Here is a 23,063-nt window from a genome sequence, read left to right as displayed (position 1 = left end):
CGACTGGGATCCAGGCTGTAACCGTTTACATTTTGGACAATTTTTGGAGACTAAATTTTATAACTAGGTGCACCAGTACCACTTTCTTTTTGCCCCCCCCCCCCCCCCAAAAAAAGTGGCTGACCACATCGCCATATATCATATGAAATGCCTGTAGAGAGCAAGAAATTTTGTGTATGTGCATTCATGTCTGTGTGAGTGAGGTCATCGAGTTCATTCCTTGGAGGCACTACTGAGGAGGCTCTTACAGTGATAAACTTGCTGATTACTTGACCACAAGCTCCGGCGCTAACATGGAAGTTATGCAGAAATGCAGAAAAAAGTCAGTAAATGGAATTATTTTTGTACCTGCATTTTGGCAGCCGATGATGGCGGGGAAACGTCAACACTTTTTAGCGGGATAACGTTACATCGTTTTTTTTCTGTGGAAAATGAAAGCGATCTGCTGGTCAGATTTATTTATGAATTATAAATACGTCACGGGTTGCACAAGTAAAATCAGGGCTCTCAAGCTGAAAGGTAAGGGATAACACCTACCAAGGTGTTATACAGAATTAATGGATGAGGCGCAGGCATACGGAGTGGAATTTTCTGCCGAGTTCATAACTGTCCCAATCAAGTTAAACAGTTAATAGCCACCTACCAACCAATCAGAAAATCGCATTTGTTGCATGTGATCCCACTGCAAGCACGTTATTACTTGAATGCGTACACATATGAAGTGCAGACAAGGTGGATGTGGCAGAGCAAGATTCGATGAATTCGGTAGGCATGGCTCAAAAATGTGACATTGACCATGAGACACACACTGTTCCCCTAACACATGTAATCTCATTCCAAACTTGAGAGCCCTGGTAAAAAATAAATAAAATGCTGTGTCCCATTATGATCTCAATTGATCCCCCTAGTAACTAACCAATAGCTAACAAAATGACTTGTTCAAAAAAAGATTAATGCTGTGAGGTTTAATGTATTTTTGTTGTCGTTTAAGTTGATTTAAAAACATTGGTATTGAAAAAAGTACTGTTCAGGAATTGGTATCGAAATCAAGATATCGTTCTGGTTCTGGTACCAAAAAATTGTGAACGATGCCCAGCCCTAGCAGCAGCAAAGGTGAAGCCAGAAGCGCAGCCCCATCTGCTCCCCGGCATGGCTGACCCTCTCTTCCCACACCATCTTTGTGTGTGTTGGCAGCTTTCCCACCCACAAGGCCAACCACCTGACTGGTCCTAATGTCATCTGTCAGGCCTTCTGCATGCACTCTGAACCAGATTCAAAGCTGCAGTTTTTTGGCATGATTTTTTTCACAGCTCAGGAACTTTGAAGGTGTTGGACCTGAGAGTGATTTTGGTGCTTTTAATTGCTCTCTAGTTCTTTTTCTTCCATAAAATGGCACAATATGGGACTGGTGGGGGCAATGTTACTCCTTTCTAGAGAGGCGTGATCAGCAGCTCCTGAAGTATGAAAAACTAAACAAATCTGGAGCAGAGGCTGTCAGTGCACACACGTTGTCAGGGGTCAATGCCTTGGTAGCGAGCCTGCGGTGTGACTGCCCATTCTGTTCTGTGCTGCCATGGAAACTGGCTTGGTGACGTTGCAGTGCAAGCCAAGCTGTCCAAATATGCCTTTGGAAACCCATAGAGGAACTGTTCGTCTTGTTTTCCAGGGACATCCTAGGGAGGGGGGTAGAAAAAGTACTTCACTGTTATATTTCACACAGTCAGCCATGTTCCTTTCCACATCACCTTCTGAGTGTGCTTCCTATTTGAGTCAGCTTCTCCAGCGGGGCCTTCACAGAAGATCCTGGAGAGGAGCAATGTAACGACGCTGTGAAGAGGAGACTGGCTGAGGTCCCTCACCAGCCGCATAGACACAGAGAGGAATGCCAAGGATACTCCAAGGTTGCAAGAGATGCAGGACCTGAGAGACTCTTGTGCCATAACTAGATATATTACTGGAATCTGGTTCTGGAAGCAAATGGCTGGTGAGGTTGGTGTGGAGACACCCGTGAGGAGAGGCTGGTACATTCAATGGGAGGGGGGAAAGGGAACAGTACAATAGTCATATTAGGCAGGTTTCCATCCAATAGTTTATGCGCAAAAAAACTTTAATGCTAAAAAGTGGCTGATGGAAGCATTGTTTAATGCTAAAATTTTACTGCATGTCAACGCAAACTTTTTCCATTTAGCTTTAGCAGATAAAGTCTTGGTCGACACTTTAGGGAAATACTACAGTGGAAAAAAATTTTATGAGAAAGAATGGCATTTACGCAAAAGTTCTGACAGGTGATGGGACTTTCATCACGTGTCTTTCCTACAGCAAACACAAACATGCACATGGTGTAAATACAGTGGTGGACCGTTGTCTTGCTGACAACAAATGTTTCTCTCACTGCTCTATACTCGGAAAATGTTGCCGGTTTGTACAGAGCAATTGCGATGCGCTTTCGGGTCAGAACTAGTGGTCGATGGCTGCCTGTTACTGGCCTAATAAAATGTCCTATGTGCGGGTATTTCAAAGTTAGAACTGGACATCATAAAATGTTTAAGGAAGTTGATTGGTGTAATACATCCTCTTAAAATGTAATTATTTTGTTTCGGTGGCTTATTATTCAGCTAATAAGATAATTTAAAAATGTCGAATGCACCTAGCTGCCCTTTACCGATATTTCAGGCAGACTGTACTGATAGTGGGTTTGTGTCAACCATCTTTAGATATTGTTTTAATGTCTCCTTTGCACCATTTATACCATTTTTAGTATATTTATAAACAGGCATACAGTACACATAACTGGTGCGCAACTACGCATTCACTTTTAAAGTGATACCTGCAGCAATCAATTGTTGTATCAACGCAAATGCGGACTTATTTTATGTACATTTGCGCTAATATAACAAGAAATTGTTGTGTATTTTGACTTTTCTATGCTAATTCGTACTTCATTTGTGGAATAAAGGCATAAATTAATGACTAATTTCTTGTCATAGCAGCACAAATGCTCATGAAATACGTGTTACAACAATCTTTTGCCGCACGTATAGTTTTTAACGGTGAATGCATACTTGTGCACCAGCCATGTGCATCAGGTCAGGTCAGGTCAGGTTGGGGAGCATGCGCTGGTGCAGCACGTTGTCGCACCCACCACACAGCGAAACTCCTCGGGATCCCAGCCAGCGATCCCCCAGGCGGATACACGGTCCAGTCCCACCCTCCGGAAATGTCCATCCAACTGCCGCAGCCAGGTGTTACGTGGGCGTCCCTTTGGCCTGGTCCAGCCGCTTGGGTCTTCAGCAATGAGGATCCTGCGAGCCGGATCACCCTCAGGGAAACACGCCACATGGCCATAGTGCCGTAACTGACACTCCCTTACAATGCAGCTTATGTGCCTCATTCGGGAATCGTCTAGCAACCGCTCATTCGACACAAAGTCAAACCAGTGGTACCCAAGGATTCTCTGAAGAGACACAGTACCAAAGGAGTCCGATCTTCATCTCAGGTCACTGGATAGCATCCATGTCTCACAGCCATATAGCAAGACAGGGAGCACCAGGACTCTAAAGACTTGGACCTTCGTCCTCTTGAAAAGATATCAGAAAAGCCACAAACCCCTTTCCAGCGACCCCATGCTCTTCCAATCCGTCTATTGACTTCATAGGAAGAGTCACCAGAGACATTAATGTCGCTGCCGAGGCAAGGTTGACATTCACCCCGCAGACAGACACACTACTGATGGCTGTGCCCAAGAAGTCATTAAATGCCTGGATCTTGGTCTTTAACCAGGACATCCGCAATCCCAGACACTCACACTCCTCACTCAGTCTCTCGAGAGCCCTGATCAGAGCCTCCCATGACTCCGCTAAGATCACAGCATTGTCGGTAAAGTCAAGATCAGTAAATCTTTCTTCACCAATAGATGCCCCATAGCTGCTGGACCCCATGACTCTGTCCAACATCCAGTCCATACAAGCATTGAACAGAGTAGGGGAGTGAGGGATCCTGCAAAGTCTCAGGATGTCCCACCGGGAAACTCGATCAACTGAGTCGAACACTTTATGAAAATCGACAATGGCTGCAAAGAACCTTTGCCGAGAGTCAGCAGTCACACCCAAGTGTGCAAGTTTCTGACCCCTTCATGGTGTGTGCAACCTTCCTGCGGGTGCATGGCTGGAGCAGAGCTACTCCCGCGGAGAGCAGAAGAGTATCATGCTAGTTTGTATCAAGCAGTTGTGAGTTGTTTTACAGTGGCTGCCGTTTCCACAGCCAAAGTTCGTAAGTCGAATGTGCCTGCATATCCTTTTCGTTTGGTCCCGTCACCCTTGTTATTTGAATATGGAAATAAGAGAAGTCAAACATATACATTTTATCGATACATGTGCAGTTATGGATGGAAACGTGCCTGAAAGTTTTTTTGGCAGTAAGGCAAAACTTATGCGACACAGATTTCCCCACTGATATAAATCCCCAAAGATATTATATCATTTCACATGCTCTTTTTATAGATAAAAGTCAGTTTTATGGAAATGCAATGATCACACAAGAGTTTTTCATACACATTTTTGTTTTGTCGCTAATTATCAAATGAATGGAAACATGGTTACCGGGAAAGGATGCAACAAAGGAAATGAAAAATTATAATTTTAAAATAATAAAGATATCATTATTTTAAATGACAAACATTGTTTAGGGTGCAGTTGTGCAGGGCACAAGGCAGTGCCGACTGTGGTACCCTCACTCTACTTGGTTTTGTATGTAAACAAGAGTGCTGTGAATCACCTCTGAAAGGAAGCAGATGGGATGGTGAACATAGAGCCGCCATCTGTAGTAAGGCCCCCAGGGGGTGGCCACCTGCACATGGGTTAGACTGTATGTAGCTCCAGGAGGTACACATGCTTGACTGTCTGTGTATGTCTGTGCACGTGTCTGTCCATGTTTGTGTATGTGTATATGCAGGCATATGCACACTGTCACCACTCTCCCAAGGATCATGCATGTTCTTTGGCTGGCCAGGGCTGGGTCAGGGTGGGGGTGGCACATTTCAGGCTGCCATGTCACCACTGGCATAGTTACTAGGAGTGACAGGGGTGACTTTCTCTCATTCACTGTGCCTCTGCCTCACTTGTCTGTTCCCAGTCTCCTTATCCTGCTGGAGGTGCTCCACCACCAAGGTTCACTTGGTCCCTCTGCTGGGTCCTTGCCCACAGAGGCCATCCCACACTTTCATTCACATTCAACCAAGGTCAGTTAGGCTCAAAAGCAAACAATGGGTGAACAAGCAGGTGGCGTTCTCAGGAAGAGTGAGGCCATTCGTGCCGCGTGGGAGGACAGCTTTTGCGATGTATGTAGGCCACCTGCTACCACTCAAGATGATGGAACGTGAAGCAGAAGTGGAAGCACAACTTGAGCAGCACAGCCTGGTTGCTCTTCTCTCGAGCTGCAACCCTCCCCCCCCCCCCGCCCAGCGTGATAGTCCCCCAGCAGGCTTTGCTTTTTTTCTGTTCAGTCAAGACCCTCACAGTGCTGCCCATCCTCCCTCCCTCCTTCATGGCAGGTCAATCAGGGAAGAGCACCCCTCCCCCACCAATCCCCCTTCAAATGCTGGAGGTGATCTGCTGGTCATGGGCATGACCTTGAATGAATCGCTGATACATTCCCCTAATTTAGAGGTAGACAGATTATTTCCTCAGGAGTCCATTCACTACTCATCTCTGGGATTCCTTGGGTGGGGGTGGGGGGGGGTTAAATGAAGAATTTTTTTTTCTTGACCATGAGGTTTAGCAGGACAGGCTGAGGAAGAAGAGCCTTTGGAGCAGGCCAACTGATACAACCCGCAGAGAGCTGGATCCACTGGGGTTCTGTGCCCCCCCCTCCCCCAGGTCTAATGTGATGATCATGGATACGCAGCAATTAATTCCGGAGAACTTTTATGGCACCCTAATTAGCATTTCTCTTGGCAGATTCCCCTGTAATTACTGCTGAGGTATTGTGCCCGACAGGGAGGCAAACTCATTTTAATCACTGATGCTGCTGACATGGCTGCATCTGCACAGGCGGGCACCAGGATGACCCCAGGAAGATGACATGCGGAGAGACATGCACACCTACACATGCCCACATACCAGCTTGGAGCCGACAGGGGACTTAAAGGGGTCTGAAGAAGTACTCCGTTCTGTATGATCAGTGATATATATATATGTTGGTTAAAATCTACTGCATTTTACACTGGTGCTGATTTTACTGAAGCAGGTTGTGGGGTTTTGGCTATTGGCCAGCTTGTGGGGGCCAGAGGGTGATGGACCTGCTGAGAGAGACTTCAAAGCACCCAGGCCAGGCATCCGTCCAGCTGTGGAGAGCAGGCCAGAAGCATGGAGGGTTTTGTAATGGAGGGGGGAGGGAAAAGGGATGGGGGCATATGGTAATTGGGGAAAAGCTAAAAACCAACATCTCTCTAACCAACACAATTACAAGGATGCCTTCAGCTTATAAACCAGCTAAAGGAGATATTGCCTGTTCTATTCACAGTGGGGCAGGCACAGTAACCCTCCCATTGTTGGAGCTTCTGCGTGGCATAATGATGGGCAGCAGAAATGGAGCTAGAGGGGCCGTCTGGGTTGCTGTGAGGGGGCAGGGGCAGGGGTGTAGGGGCTCCTGGCCAAGAAATTAGCCAAAGAACCAGATCGCTCATTTGGTTGGAGATCACTGCTATCATACTGAAGGACCCAAGCTCTTTTGTGTGTGGTGCATAGTCCTTTGGGTTAGCATTCTGTGCCTGTGGTTGGAAGCATGCTGGTCCAAGTCCCACGGCAGACAGAGCGATGTCACTGTTGGGCTCTTGAGAAAGGCCCTTATCCCCAATTGCTCCCAGGAGTGATTGATCCTGCTTTGGATTAAAGTGATTGCTAAATAAATAAAATGTTTACAACAAGCACATCAGTATGTCACATTTTTACCTCACGTACTGAAAAGGTCACATGACAGTGTAAACCTCAACCCTAACCCAGACTGCATGCATCAAGTGGGGAAAAAAAACTTTGCACAGTTACAGAAATTTTGCACTGTTTCCCATTATAATGAAAGCTGCATATGGTAGATTTTAAATATTTTTAATATTTATTATTTACAGAGGAGCACAATTGGTAACCCAAATGCAGGCCAGGATGTTTATCTCCCAAACGAGGGGATCACCTGACAAAGTCCTCACTTTCAGTATGGCCTGTGTGCGAAGCCCTGATGAGTGGGCCTGGTAGGGTGCTGCTGCTTGTGGAAGCCATTTCTGTTAGCCCACGGGAATGAATCCGTTCCCATTAAAGGAGGGAACTTCCATTAGGACAAGGGTGTGGCTGCGTACAGCAGAGCAGTCAGGGTGTGTACTGAGGTGAATAGGACACAGCCAGGGGCGGATTAACGCACAGGCTAGATATGGCTTAGGCCTAGGGGCCCCACGTGTGTCAGCCTGCAAGGGGGCCCCCATTGGCGCAGAGGGGGGCGGGGTACTGTAGCCTAGGGGCCTCTGTGCACCTTAATCCGCCCCTGGACACAGCTCTATCATCCCACAACCGTCCCAGGGGCCGCTCTGCTGCAGCTCAGCCTTAAAATGTTACTGAGCAATATGAACATTGGCCAGCAGTCATACAAAGCAATATGTTTTACATGTATCAGAACAATCCATCTATATTCTTGTACTAGGCAAAATAAAGTTGACTCTAATTCTGTACAGTTTATAGATGGACATCTTATTTCCAAAACAACTTCCTATATTAGTGTTGTGATATGAAAAAACACCTTCTCAGAACACAACTATTTGCCTGAAGGAGGAACTACAGTGGTACCTCAGAACTCGAACTTAATCCGTTCAGAACTCTGGATCGAATCCTAAAAAGTTCGGGTTCTGATCGAATTTTCCCCATAAGAAATAATGGAAGACCAATGAATTGGTTCCCGGCCCCAAAAGATTACACCTAAATATGTTTTTTTTAGCATTTAAACACAAAATGAACCGGATAAAACAGGAAGAGCATATACTGTACTAAACACATCTAAAGTATCTAATTTGTAAAGTAAGAAAATAAATGTATCCAATGTGTAAAGTTAAAAAATTAATAAGAAATCTTTATTTTAAAATATATTTAATTTAGTGCTGTCAAACTATTCAAATTTTTAATCAGATTAATCACAGGGTTGTTGTGGATTAATTTCGATTAATCACGATTAAATATCATTCATTTTTAATCTATATTAATCACATTTCATTTTGCATGAGCAAACGGACTTAAGAAAAAAGGGAATATATATGCACTTAACATGTTTATTGAACATCTTGAACATGAGTCGGATGCATTCCATCTGCCACAGAAATGCAATACCATGGACCCATATCAAAAAGCAAGATTTTTTGCTTAGCCGGAATGGTAAATACAGTTTTAATTATTTAAATATGTTCAGTTATTAGTTCTTCAGGAAGGATGGGAACTTCTTTGTTTGCTATGTTTAGAAGTGGAATGGTTTTTTGTTCGCTCTTTGGCTGCTATAAAACACAGTTCGTCCTTAGGTTGTTACTACTTTCAGTTAATAGCTTAACTTATTTTCATGTGCGGATTACTCTCATCAGTTGAATGGTGTTTTCATGCCGCTCAAATGCATATATACAGTAAGTGTAAGTTAGCCTGACTCAAATCGCTGTGATGTTGAATTGTATTCAAATAATCTCCCTCCTTCAAAAGCCCATAAATGCATACACAATCGTTTTCACGGTGTTTTGATTTTGACTAACAGATGCACAGGTCAATTTGGCGAAGAAATACCATGCCTCAGCTAGCAAGATGTGCTAACCGTTGCAATCGTTTCCATTACCCTTTGTGCCCAGTAACGATGTTTAAACCGACAACGTTACTACGCGCCCAAATGCATGTAAATTCAACGAAGGAACGGAATTTTATTCCAAGGTATGTCATCTGTAGAAATTCTGCAACGCTGTAGAATGTTGCATAGTTATCTATATGAAGAAATGTGTCCTTTCAAAGATTCTGAATGCATGGTTTTTGGCATGTCGGACTGCATATAAAAAGACAAAGATAAGGAAATGGTGGTACCTAACTGATGAGCAGTGGTCTGGAAAAGTACGTATGTAAAGCATTGTGTTTTAAATTAAGATGCATTCAGATGCAGAATCAAGTGCACTATCTTTGCAGTGAAAGAGGTTTCTGTCAGATATAGAATACTGGGTGAAGCCCAGCAGGGAGGCTGAATATTATACTTTTTGTTATTTTTAGGGTGATATTCCATTAATTCGTCAGTGGTAGTGCATTCAGCTAATGGAGAGGTTTTGCATATACGGGTATTAATGACACCATTGATGAAACACTACCAAGACTTAATGTTTCAATATCTCAATGTAGGTGATGTTTACTTGTACTACTCAGACATGGACAGAGGTTTGTCTTTTGGACTGAGGAAGCTTCACACCTGCTGAAAGCGAACTTGGAGCCTCCGACTGTTCTCAGACCTGGTGGGCAAGCTGTTGACTGACTGCTCTATAAAGTGTAATAGTGGTGTGTGTGGGGTGTGTGTCCCTCATTTTTCTCAGGTGGTTTTCCTGTTGACTACCAGCTGCACCTGATTAACTTATTCGATCCCTCATATTCACTTCCAGTGTCATAGGAGTCACACATCATGAGGGACCTCTGCAGTGCAGTGTGCTGGATTCGCAAGAATCACTCCCTCTTCCATGGAAAGGTGACAGAACCTGCTGTTCTCAAGATGGAGGCTGAGGATCAACAGGAAGCACTCAGGGAGGTCCTGGAGGGTCAAAGTGGCAATATAAATGACCCATTTCTATTTATTTTTCATAATAGGGAGGACATGGAAACCTTCCTCTCTAATTGTGTTGATGGGATGTGTCTTAAACTTCATGCCATGTTTGCGTAAGCCGTAATACGAATTGTTTTCCATCCATCCACGTTTTATCCGAGGTCAGGTTGCGGGGGCAGCAGTCTCAGCAGGGAAACCCAGACTCCCCTCTTCCCTTTTCCTCATTCTTTTATTCTGTTCCTTATATTGCTTTTTTGCGCATTCGTTCTAATTTATTTATACATTGATACACTACCTACAAATAAAATATTTGCCAAATTATGTACAGTGATTTATTTATGTAGGAAATACTTCTGTTACTCTAAGATAATGTATGTGGAGAAAAGCTCTGAGAGAAGCATAATTTTGCAGCCTTTAAGGCTTCAATTTAATACTCTGAGGGGGGGGGGAATCTGGTCACTATTGACAGTCACAATCAGGACTACAGCTGATAAGTACACAATTTCATTAAATTTTATTTATAATTAAGAATTGCATTACTTGTAATTTGTTAAGTACAAACTACTTTTACGAATGTATAATTCAAGTGTGATAAGCACAAACTATTTTTAAATAAAATAATCTTTATAATTTAGTAATACAGTGGCCCCTTGTTAATCGCGGGAGTTACGTTCTAAAAATAACCCGCAATAGGCGAAATCCGCGAAGTAGGATTCTTTATTTATAAATCGAATATTTTCGTAATTAGAGCATTGGAAACCTGTTTACAACCTTCTAAATAAGGTTTTTAACATTATTAGAGCCCTCTAGACATGAAATAACACCCTTTAGTCACCATTACTTTATGACTACTGGACACGGAAGCAGGAAGGGGGAGACGAGGAATCAGGATTGAAGGGTTTATTTGGAATCACTCCAAATGCAAGACACAGGAACATGTAACATCAAAGCGTCAATGACAGACCTGGGGTTATAGACACTAACGTGGACTTCAAACTGAATCAAATTCACAGAAAACAGCTAGTCACAATCGGGGTTGCATATGTAGTTAATAAGGGGGCGTGGCACACAAGAGGATCGGACAGGCAGGTCATGACAATTACAATCATATTACCCAAAATATTAGAAAAATATTTAGAAAATAAATATTAGACGTTATAAATATCATTTTGTTATTATTATTACATTTAATTACGAAGAGCAAAGATGCTTCCGATGCGTAGCGATGTATCATTTTCATTGTCTCGATCAATTTTTTAATCAATAGACAAAAACCCACGATAGAGTGAAGCCGCGAAGTGGCGAGGGACGACTGTATATGCATACAAACAAGTGATAACTACGAACCATTTTTAAATAAACTAAAATTAGGATGTATGATAGAAGATATCTATGGCTGCGTCTCAGTGGATCTGTGATGTCACTTCCTGCGTGTCAGTGGACGTGAACCTCAGTGGATGAGAAGGGTCCAGCTCCAAAACATGTGTTCGACATGATGGGTGGCATAGATCTATTATTGAGATGTGATTTTAAAATTGATAAACTACCTGTAAAGTTAGCCAACTTTCACAAGCAGGCTTTATTGGCCTGGATGCTGGTATATAAACACAATTTCTCCCCGAATAAATATATTATTTGGAATAATAGATGTATTAAATATAAAAATGAATCTCTTTTCTATAAAAATTGGTATGAAAATGATATTGTGTTTGTTAAACAACTTTTAAATTCAAATGGTAATTTATTAGCATATAACGAATTTTTGGAAAAATTTGGTTTTCCTGTTACTCCAAAAGAGTATGCAATTGTGTTTGATGCCATACCTCACCCAGTTATACAGTTTGTAAGATCTTGTGGAAGTAATTCTTTTGAGGTAATGTATGTTAAAGAAAGTTTTTTTTTAGGCGGCATAGATATTCTTAAACAAAGTTATACGAATAAATTTCTAAGAAATATTATAACAGGAGATACAATTACTCATAAGTGTGTAAAGTGGACCAGTGTCTTTGGAGAGATAGATTGGAATAAAGCCTGGCGTGTCTGTGATATGTTCTGGCTAAACAATAAAGTAAAAGAGGTTACATTTAAAATTTTACATGGTATATATCCAGCTAAATGTGTATTAGAGAGATTTAATTTGGAAATTGATTACTCTTGTGATTTTTGTTCGGGGGAAAAAGAATCTATTATCCATCTGTTCTGTAATTGTGCATTCACGAGGATTTTCTGGGTGGATATGGAAAATTTTATTAGAAGGAAAACAAATATTATTTTCATGTTAAATAATTTTGATATATGCATGTATTATTCTAATGAAATTAATGATAATAACTTCATTTTACTTGTACAACTCCTTATTATTCTGGGAAAATTTCACATTCATAAGAAGAAATGGTCAGGATCCAAGCCTAACTTTAGTCACTTCCTTCAAGAAATTAAGGACTACTGCACCAGTTTGGAAAACATTATCAACAAGAAAGCAATAAAGACCTATGGACTTTTTCAGAAATTCACAATTTTTTGATTAAGAAGAAATTATTTTTCTGGCATATGTTATGTAATTGGTTGTATAATGTTGTTTATAATGGTTTGTACAAATAAAAAAAAATTTTCTTCCAAAAAAAAAAAAAAAAAAAAAAAAAAGAGAAGGGTCCAGCTGCAGACGCCTGTAGAGTGGAGCCCCACCGGAAATACGTCACCTCTACAGGAAATACGTGATTTTAAGGGGCGTAAAGTGGAGCTCCACAGGAAACACGTGACCAAACTGTGTGTTACAGCGGAATTTCAGTTGTAAAATTCTCAAAAAGTATGTTTTTGTTCATTTATACGCTAGAGAAATTATATATATATATATATATATATACACACATATATATATATATATATATATCTGGTCTGATCTAGTTTGTGGAATATATATATTGGTCATAAGATGAGCAGTTATAAACATGCCATACATACGCAATTGCTATTATGTTACTTTCCATACACATTACTAATATATATATTGGTCTTGCCTTAACTGTTATAAACATATACTATATACGATTGCTGGAACAGCGCAAATGCGTACGTATTTTATGTGCATTTGCGCTGATATGACAAGAAATTATTGTGCATTTTAACCTGTATATGCTAATTCGTACTTCATTTGCGGTATATAGGTTGAAATGCACGGTATTTTCTTGTCACATCAGCGCAAATGCACATAAAATACGTACGCATTTACACTGTCACAGCAATCGATTGCCGCACGTATCGCTTTTAAAGGTGAATGCGTACTTGCGTACCAGTTATATGCAGCCCTGTATGTGTTGTATAAATGATGATCAACATGTAACAATTATATTCAATCAACTGCTAAATTTATTTAGACAGCAACAACAAACAGAATGAAATTTAAAAAAAAATCAATCAACACACTCATGTGCCAGTAATTTAATCTTTCTCGTAACAGACAGCATTAACCCGGAGGCCCCGCTGGTCAACACAGGCATGTAAAAATAATTCCATGTCACGTGTTTCCTGTGGAGCTCCACTTTACGCCCCTTAAAATCACGTATTTTCTGTGGCGGTGACGTATTTCCGGTGGAGCTCCACTGTACAGGCGTCTGCAGCTGGACACTCTTGTGGGCAGACTCTCTTGTCTCACCCGGCTGCACAAACTGGACCCGCCTCCGTGACGACACACCTTTGCTCTTATTGGCTGAAGAGTTTAGTTACACGCATGACGTTTGTATCCCAGGCAGTTCCGATGCATAATCTGCTATTTCTCCTGAATATCACGTAAAGCAGTGAGAACTGATTTTCAGTTAATTTACCGGGGTAAAATAAAGTTTAAATAAATTACATAAATGCTCTAATAGTACACGTAAGTTAGTGGTTTATTTATTGTTAGTTACTGTAATGTTGCGCTGCTTTATTTGGTTAATCGTCCAGTCTGTGAAGAAGGCATTCAAGTAAGAATTGCATTGTAGTATGACTCATTTCCTGGCACGTACAATTTATATTAGGTCAGCGTTCACGGTTCGACTTCTGATATTCAGATCGGCTTCTAGGTCAAACTGGTTTGTTCGAATTTCAAGAAATTTGAGTTCTAGTGAGTTCGAGAACCGAGGTACCACTGTATATGATTACAGCGTCTTTGCGTGGTATGACAAGCTAAACTAGTGATGGGAATTATGGCTCTTACTACTGAGTTCATCAAAAAGAGCCAGCTCTTTCAGCTGTCAAATGGCTCTTCATTTAGCTCACTGACCTCTGACTGGTATATGTGGGGGTATATCACTTAAATTATTCAATATCCTCCTGAGACCCAAGGAAAAAAGTGTCCTTCAATTGTAGGTTATTTGTCTTTGGAGGAAATAAGACATCTTACAATTTAGATTTTTTCAAATTTATTCTTATTTTAATTTCACAGCATGTCCTCTTTAGTGCACAACAAGAATAAATACGTTTCCCAACATCAGTGAAAAAATAAATGCAAAAATACAATGTCCACTACAATGGACATAAATGAATAGGTCGGGTCTCAGGAGGATATTGTCACGATCGGTGGTGCAGGCGAGCAGACGAGCTGACCAAGGAAGCAGGGTAAACGTGACTTTATTGCACGCAGACAGGACCGGGGAAAACACGACAGCAACGTCAATGACAGAACTGGGGACTACTGACTCAGACACGGACTAAATACAAGAGACAGGCTAAGGGTAACGAATCACAGGTGAGAATAATCAGGGAATCACACGAGGTAACGAGGTGGGCGTGGCACACATCGGGGTCGGACGGAGCGGGATATGACAGAACCCCCCCCCCAAAGGCGCGCACACCGGGCGCGCCTGAGAGGAGGCGACGAACGAGACGAGACCGGGGAACAGGACCTGAAAGACAAAAACCAAAAACATCAACGAGAAACAGGAAACAAGACAGAGACACAGAACAGGCACAAGAACAGGAACCAAGACAAAACCCCACAAAGGACAGGGAACGCAGACAGACAGACAAAGAAGGGAGACACAGAGGGTACAGAAGGAACACCGAACGACGACACAAAGGGGCCAGGAGGGAACACAGGAACCACAGGAGGAACGGAGGGACAAGGAGCAAAAACAGGCGGGACGGAGGGAAAGGGAGGAGGAGCCAGCGGAGCCCGAGAGAGCCCAGGCGGGCGACAGGCAGCGGCCGGAGGGACCGCAGGCGACAGGGAGGAGGGAGCAGGAGGGAACCACAGGGGCCGAGGGTACGGGACGAGGGAGAGACGGAGGGGACACGGAGGGAGCAGGAGGGAACACCAGCGGAGGCAGGTAGGAGGGGGAAGCCGCGGCAGGCGACGGCGTAGCCGGCGAAGGCGCCATCCGACGCCCCGCCGAAGCAGGGGGGCCCGGAGGCGACCGACATGGAGCCGGAGACGACGCCGAGGACCGGCACCGAGGCACCGGGGGGGGACCCGGAGGGGACCGCCGACCCAGAGCCGGAGGACCCGCAGGCAGCCACCGAGCGACAGCTAGGGGCCGAACGGGCGAGCCAGGGGGCAGGGCGGGCGGGACCTGGGCCCGACGCAGGTGTCCCTGCCCTTTCTGGGAAACTGAGAGGCGGGGACCTGGCCGGGGTCTGTCACCCTGGGGTGACAGTGGAGGAGTCACGGGGGCAGCCACGGGGGAAGCCAAGGCAATCCCCGAGGGGTCCCACTCAAGCTCCCCCTCCGACTCCACTATGGAGGGAGGAGCATCAGGGCAGCAGTCAGGGACCTCCTCGGGGACAGGAGCATAGGGAGTCGTGGGGGGCTGAGCTGAGAGCTCAGGGGCCGCGGGGAGCTCAGGGGCCGCGGGGAGAGCGGCGGCCTCAGGCGTACGGCCAGCTGCAGGCGCGGGAGTCACCGGGGGCGCCTCAGCAGGCGCGGGAGTCACCGGGGGCGCCTCAGCAGGCGCGGGGAGAGCAGTGGCAGCTGCAGGGACAGCAGGCAGGTCAGGCAGGATAGGCGGTGCTGCTGGCAGCGCGGCCGCAACAGCAGCAGCTGGCGGTGCCGTGGGCGCCGTAGCAGCAGCAGGGGTCGTGGGCGCCGTAGCAGCAGCAGCAGCAGGGGCCATCACAGGGGGCAGAGCTGCAGGCAGGGGAGCCACTGGGGAGGCAGCTGCAGCCTCAGGAAGCACGGGGGGCGCTGCAGCCTCAGGAAGCACGGGGGGCACTGCAGCCTCAGGAAGCACGGGGGGCGCTGCCCGCATCCGAAATCGCGGAACCAGCGGGACCGCGTCCTTAATGGACTTACGCAGGTTCGCTTCTGCCGCCCCGCTTCTCAGCCGCCGCACGTTGCTGCGCACCTCCCTCGCAAGGTGCGCGTCTCCGGGCAGGGACATCTCTTCCAAGACCTCCCTGCTCCGGCTGGCTATAGCCCGTAGTATGGGATCATCCCGGATTTCGGGCTGATTCAGCCAGTATAAAACCTCGTCAGCGAGGTCGAGGTATTCAGCCTCGCCGATGTGAGGTGTTTTCTTGCAGAGTTCTATCATTCTGTCACGATCGGTGGTGCAGGCAAGCAGACGAGCTGACCAAGGAAGCAGGGTAAACGTGACTTTATTGCACGCAGACAGGACCGGGGAAAACACCACAGCAACGTCAATGACAGAACTGGGGACTACTGACTCAGACACGGACTAAATACAAGAGACAGGCTAAGGGTAACGAATCACAGGTGAGAATAATCAGGGAATCACACGAGGTAACGAGGTGGGCGTGGCACACATTGGGATCGGACGGAGCGGGATATGACAGATATACTTATACACTGTGTTTGATGTTTTTACATTAATGTTTTAATACCAAATTCTGGTATTCTGGAAATTATAAAGTTTTGTAGGCAAACTTTATAATTTCCAGAATACCAGAATTTGGTATTAAAACATTAATGTATGAAACTGGAGGGTGTGTTCACACTCCTATAGGGGGATCACACTCCTCAGCCTCCCTGATAAGGTCTATTCAGGGGTCCTGGAGAGGAGGGTCGAACCTCGGATTCAGGAGGAGCAGTGTGGTTTTTGGCCTGGCCGTGGAACAGCTCTATATTCTCGGCAGGGTCCTGGAGGGTGCATGGGAATTTGCCCAACCAGTCTACATGTGCTTTGTGGATTTACAGAAGGCATTCGACCGTGTTCCTCGGGGAGTCCTGTGGGGAGTGCTCTGGGAGTATGGGATGCTGGGCTTCCTTATAAGGGCTGTTCAGTCCCTGTACGACTGGTGTCAGAGCTTGGTCCGCATTGTCAGAAGTAAGTTGGATTCGTTTCCTGGGGGGTTGAACTCCACCAAGGCTGCCCTTTGTCACCAATTCTGTTCATAACTTTTATGGACAGAATTTCTAGGCGCAGCCGTGGCGTTGAGGGTGTATAGTTTGGTGACCTCAGGATTAGGTCTCTGTTTTTTGCAGATGATGTGGTTCTGGTGGCTTCATCGAACCGTGACCTTCGGCTCTCACTGGAGCAGTTTGCAGCCAAGTGTGAAGCAGCTGGGATGAAAATCAGCACCTCCAAATCCGAGACCATGGTCCTCAGCCAGAAAAGGGTGGAGTGCTCTCTCCGGGTCAGGAGTCTTTCCTTAAGTGTAGGAGTTTAAGTATCTCGGGGTTTTGTTCAGGAGTGAGGGAAGGATGGAACGGGAGATCAACAGGTGATCCACCTGTTGATCTCCCACTCCAACCGATCCGGTGCGGCGTCAGCAGTGATGCGGGCGCTGCATCGGTCTGTCATGGTGAAGAAGGAGCTGAACCAAAAGGCAAAGCTCTCGATTTACCAGTCGATCTACGTTCCTACCCTCATCTATGGTCTTGAGCTGTGGATAGTGACTGAAAGAATGAGGTCGCGAATACAAGTGGCCAAAATGGGTTTCCTCCGCAGGGTGGCTGGGCTCTCCCTTAGGGTGAGAAGCTCGGTCATTCATGAGAGACTCAGAGTAGAGCTGCTGCTCCTCTGCATCGAGAGGAGCCAGATGAGGTGACTCGGGCATCTGGTCTGGATGCCTCCCTGGTGAGGAGTTTCATGACCCACTGGGAGGAGGGCCCGGGGAAGACCCAGGACACACTGGAGAGACTATGTCTCTCGGCTGGCCTGGGAACGCCTCGGAATTCCCCCAGAGGAGCTGGATGAAGTGGCTGTGGAGAGGGAAGTCTGGGTTTCCCTGCTTAGACTGGTGCCCCTACGACCTGACCCGGAAAAGCGTTAGGAGATGGATGGATGGATGTATTGTAGTGTATATAGTACACCAGAAGTTTGAGTGCTTTAGAAGTATGTCTACTGTGTCATAAGGTCTGACTCCTGATCAGTTGTTGTAAATTGTTGAATACCCATTTTTTCAGATTAAATAGATATTGCTTGCTCTCCACACGTCCCCTGCCTCCCAAGCTACATTCTGGCAGAGTCAGCAGCACTGGCGTGCACAGATAGAGACGAGGTGGTGCTGAAGCACTTGCCCTTTTGCCCTCAGTCCAAAAAAGTGCCCTTTTGAAAGACGTGATTTTTTTTTTTTTTTAAAGCTGCGCGATTTAAAAAGGTGTGAAAATAATGGCTTGATTTGTGCCCCTTCTTCAAAGACACCCGAACCCTGTCGCTTTTTCACTGTCACCGTGTCACGTGAACACGCTTGCAGTTCATTTGTTGTGAGGCGTGTAGCAGCGGCATGACATAGGACTACTTGGAGTAGGCATAGTAGGCTAACTATAGCGACTGGGAGCCACGGCGGACAACACGGCAGCTCTTTCCCTTCCCAACCAGTCAGGTAACCCATGAATCGAGTGAAATTATTCTGTTTGCCCTCTAAGACCAACCTGCAATTGTTTTGTTGTGAAGTAGCCTGTCAGAAACTGCACATGACAAACTTTGCCAGCTTGCCCCCTCCATCCATCCATATGGATAAACAAAAAAACGACACATTTAAAATGTAACCTAAACCATTTAGGCAACCCCACTCTCCATCAATTCCGACCTTTTTGCATACACTATTGAAAATATCACGTTATGCTATAGGCTACATGCCGTTAGGCAGAGGGCTCTTTTGAGCCCATTTTTCGTTACAAATTTTAGGATGATCTCACGGAAATCTGTGAATAAATACAAAGTTTTCAAACTGAAGTCAGTGACGGGAAGACATCACACTTTTTAGAGATGGAACTGCAGAAAAACCTAAAACCTTGACATGATTATGAATAATAGAATTATGGACGTTTCTCCGTTTTTGTGGATTAGCCTTTCCATAACTAACGTCAACTACTGTCCTACTTTGGTAAGATTGAAATTAATGTCTTTGACTGTCTTTAGTAGGTGTCTCCTGTGAGAAAGTTAGAACACCGTCCAACTGTCTAAAGATGCAGTCTTTAGCCTAACTGGTTGTTACTGACTCAGCGATGCTCGCAGACATTTACGCACTGTGTTGTGACCTGATTGTGACAGAACAGTGACGTTGTTATTGGTAGTTTGAAGGGTACGGTGTTGGGGGTGCATGTTAAAAGTTTTGAGAAGCACTGGTTAGACATGTTAATTTTTTTTGGTGTAACATATTGGCAACATTAACACATTAATTTGCTAAAGGAAAAATAGGCAGTTCCCAATTGCCTGTGAAAACGACCATTCTGCCCTGTTCTTGTAATGACCACAGTCAGTCTTATTCGTTCTCATACATTTTGGTCTATTTTTAGAGAATGTTTTGAAATAAAAGTCAAATTGCATTTAACCTGTGCGTTTTTTTTATTATAAAAAGAAAAGGTTTTCCACATATGCAAAAAGTGCCCTTTTTTCCCCCTGGAGCACTTGCCCCCCAAAATGTCTGTGCACGCCACTGGTCAGCAGGATATAAAAAAAGCCTTGGGATTTTGGAGAGTGTTTTTTTTTTTAATTTAAGTTTTTATTGGGAGAGTATTATATACATACATCCATCGTCACACATATTCACCCATAAATTCCTCCCTTTATAATAAACAAATAATCAATATAAAATAAAAGAAGAATTAAAAAAAGAAAAAAAAACAAAAGATCATAACAGAGGGAGAACTCCATATTTGTATTAAGAAACGAAAATCTGTGTTTTACATTTGACACAGAACAAAATCTATATATACGTATATATATATATATATATATATATATTCCAAAAGCCTAAAACACAAAATATCCGGGTTCAATTAACTGTGTGAACTCAACCCACTTTGCCCAGTATTTACAAAATCTCTCCTTCTAATCTCAAAGTGAACGTAATTTTTTAGAGTGCTTTTTTATGTTTTTGGTGCAGTTTTTTAGTGGTTTTTAACAGCGGCTGGCAACCAGGAGAGGAGGATTAGGATGCTCTGCAGAGGACTGGAGGAGGGCTGAGAGGTGTCTTAACATTTGTACTATATTTCAGAGAAACCCTATCAGCAACAAAATGGAGTACCTGCAGTTCCTTCGTGAACAGATAGAGGCCCTCAGAGCAGAGAATGAGAGACTGTTGCAACAAGGGGTAGCCCCTGTTGAGGACTCTGTTTCAGCTCCTAGTGCTGAGGCTAGGTGGGAGCAACTGTTATACCTCCCAAGAGAGCGTAAATGCTCTACGTTCACAGGTGCTCGTGTTAAGGGTTCCCTGGATTGAACATGGATTGAAAAGGTTGAAGCCTATAGAAAGGGCAGATTCATGTCCCCTGAGGACAAAGCATTGTTTGTGTACCACCATTTTGAGAGTGAAGCTTGCAGTGAAATGAAGTATAGGCCTAGCACTGTGAGAGAGGACCCACAAGAGATTTATAAAGCATTAAGAGAAGTTTATGGATGCTCACTAGGTTGTGGTGAAAAATCTAAGTTTCCAATAGCAATTTCCAAAAGTGTGGAAAAGTTGTCTCGTTATTAAACGTGCAAAATATCTTTGAAATAGGTTAATATTTTCAGGTTCCGCAACGCAATCGAAATTTTCACCTGTCACATCAATAGGCAATATACACTCACCTAAAGGATTATTAGGAACACCTGTTCAATTTCTCATTAATGCAATTATCTAATCAACCAATCACATGGCAGTTGCTTCAATGCATTTTGGGGTGTGGTCCTGGTCAAGACAATCTCCTGAACTCCAAACTGAATGTCAGAATGGGAAAGAAAGGTGATTTAAGCAATTTTGAGCGTGGCATGGTTGTTGGTGCCAGACGGGCCGGTCTGAGTATTTCACAATTTGCTCAGTTACTGGGATTTTCACGCACAACCATTTCTAGGGTTTACAAAGAATGGTGTGCAAAGGGAAAAACATCCAGTATGCGGCAGTCCTGTGGGCGAAAATGCCTTGTTGATGCTAGAGGTCAGAGGAGAATGGGCCGACTGATTCAAGCTGATAGAAGAGCAACTTTGACTGAAATAACCACTCGTTACAACCGAGGTATGCAGAAAAGCATTTGTGAAGCCGCAACACGCACAACCTTGAGGCGGATGGGCTACAACAGCAGAAGACCCCACCGGGCACCACTCATCTCCACTACAAATAGGAAAAAGAGGCTACAATTTGCACGAGTTCACCAAAATTGGACAGTTGAAGACTGGAAAAATGTTGCCTGGTCTGATGAGTCTCGATTTCTGTTGAGACATTCAAATGGTAGAGTCAGAATTTGGCGTAAACAGAATGAGAACATGGATCCATCATGCCTTGTTACCACTGTGCAGGCTGGTGGTGGTGGTGTAATGGTGTGGGGGATGTTTTCTTGGCACACTTTAGGCCCCTTAGTGCCAATTGGGCATCGTTTAAATGCTACGGCCTACCTGAGCATTGTTTCTGACCATGTCCATCCCTTTATGACCACCATGTACCCATCCTCTGATGGCTACTTCCAGCAGGATAATGCACCATGTCACAAAGCTCGAATCATTTCAAATTGGTTTCTTGAACATGACAATGAGTTCACTGTACTAAAATGGCCCCCACAGTCACCAGATCTCAACCCAATAGAGCATCTTTGGGATGTGGTGGAACGGGAGCTTCGTGCCCTGGATGTGCATCCCACAAATCTCCATCAACTGCAAGATGCTATCCTATCAATATGGGCCAACATTTCTAAAGAATGCTTTCAGCACCTTGTTGAATCAATGCCACGTAGAATTAAGGCAGTTCTGAAGGCGAAAGGGGGTCAAACACCTTATTAGTATGGTGTTCCTAATAATCCTTTAGGTGAGTGTACACTATCCATTATCTATACTCATCGGTGTTGTGTTTGTGCACTTTCACAACATGATAATCACTACAAAATACCAACGTTCAGGTAACGCAGTTTTTTACTGGGTATCAGCCATACACATACATTACATCGCTCTGCGGCTCTACGTGCATTACGATTAATCACCTTACATATTTTTTTGTAATGTTGTTCCTGTATTGATATTTTATAGTTTTTTTACTATGTGACGTTTTAGTTTGCTATTGTACTGTGTTTTGAGATCTACAGAAGTGTGTGTGTGAGTGCTTTCTCTTGCCAGTGAACTTTACATACTGGAATACAGAACCTTGCAGTGTTGAAACTGGTGTGTTTGACATGAATGTTTTGGCATTCATCGGTGTTGTGTTTGTGCACTTTCACAACATGATAATCACTACAAAATACCAACGTTCAGGTAACGCAGATTTTTACTGGGTATCAGCCATACACATACATTACATCGCTCTGCGGCTCTACGTGATTTATGATTGTCACATCAATGCGCAGATCCACACTACGTATCATCCATATCACAACGCAATGTAGAATTGTTCCTCAGTACCACTAAAATGAAAAGTATTAAGCATGACAGTCAAAATGGTTAGATACACTATATTACCAAAAATATTGGGACACCTGAATTCAATGATATGGAGGGGTGTCCCAATATTTTTGGTAAGACCCAGATGGATAAAGCGGTATAGATAATGGATAGTGTATATTGCCAGTATGTCAGTGTAAGCATGCTCCTGTGGTATAGATAATGGATAGTGTATATTGCCAGTATGTCAGTGTAAGCATGCTCCTGTGGTATAGATAATGGATAGTGTATATTGCCAGTATGTCAGTGTAAGCATGCTCCTGTGGTATAGATAATGGATAGTGTATATTGCCAGTATGTCAGTGTAAGCATGCTCCTGTGGTATAGATAATGGATAGTGTATATTGCCAGTATGTCAGTGTAAGCATGCTCCTGTGGTATAGATAATGGATAGTGTATATTGCCAGTATGTCAGTGTAAGCATGCTCCTGTGGTATAGATAATGGATAGTGTATATTGCCAGTATGTCAGTGT

Source organism: Paramormyrops kingsleyae, chromosome 3 (assembly GCF_048594095.1).
Source record: "Paramormyrops kingsleyae isolate MSU_618 chromosome 3, PKINGS_0.4, whole genome shotgun sequence".
Taxonomy (NCBI): domain Eukaryota; kingdom Metazoa; phylum Chordata; class Actinopteri; order Osteoglossiformes; family Mormyridae; genus Paramormyrops; species Paramormyrops kingsleyae.
Note: the sequence above shows the minus strand (reverse complement) of the source record.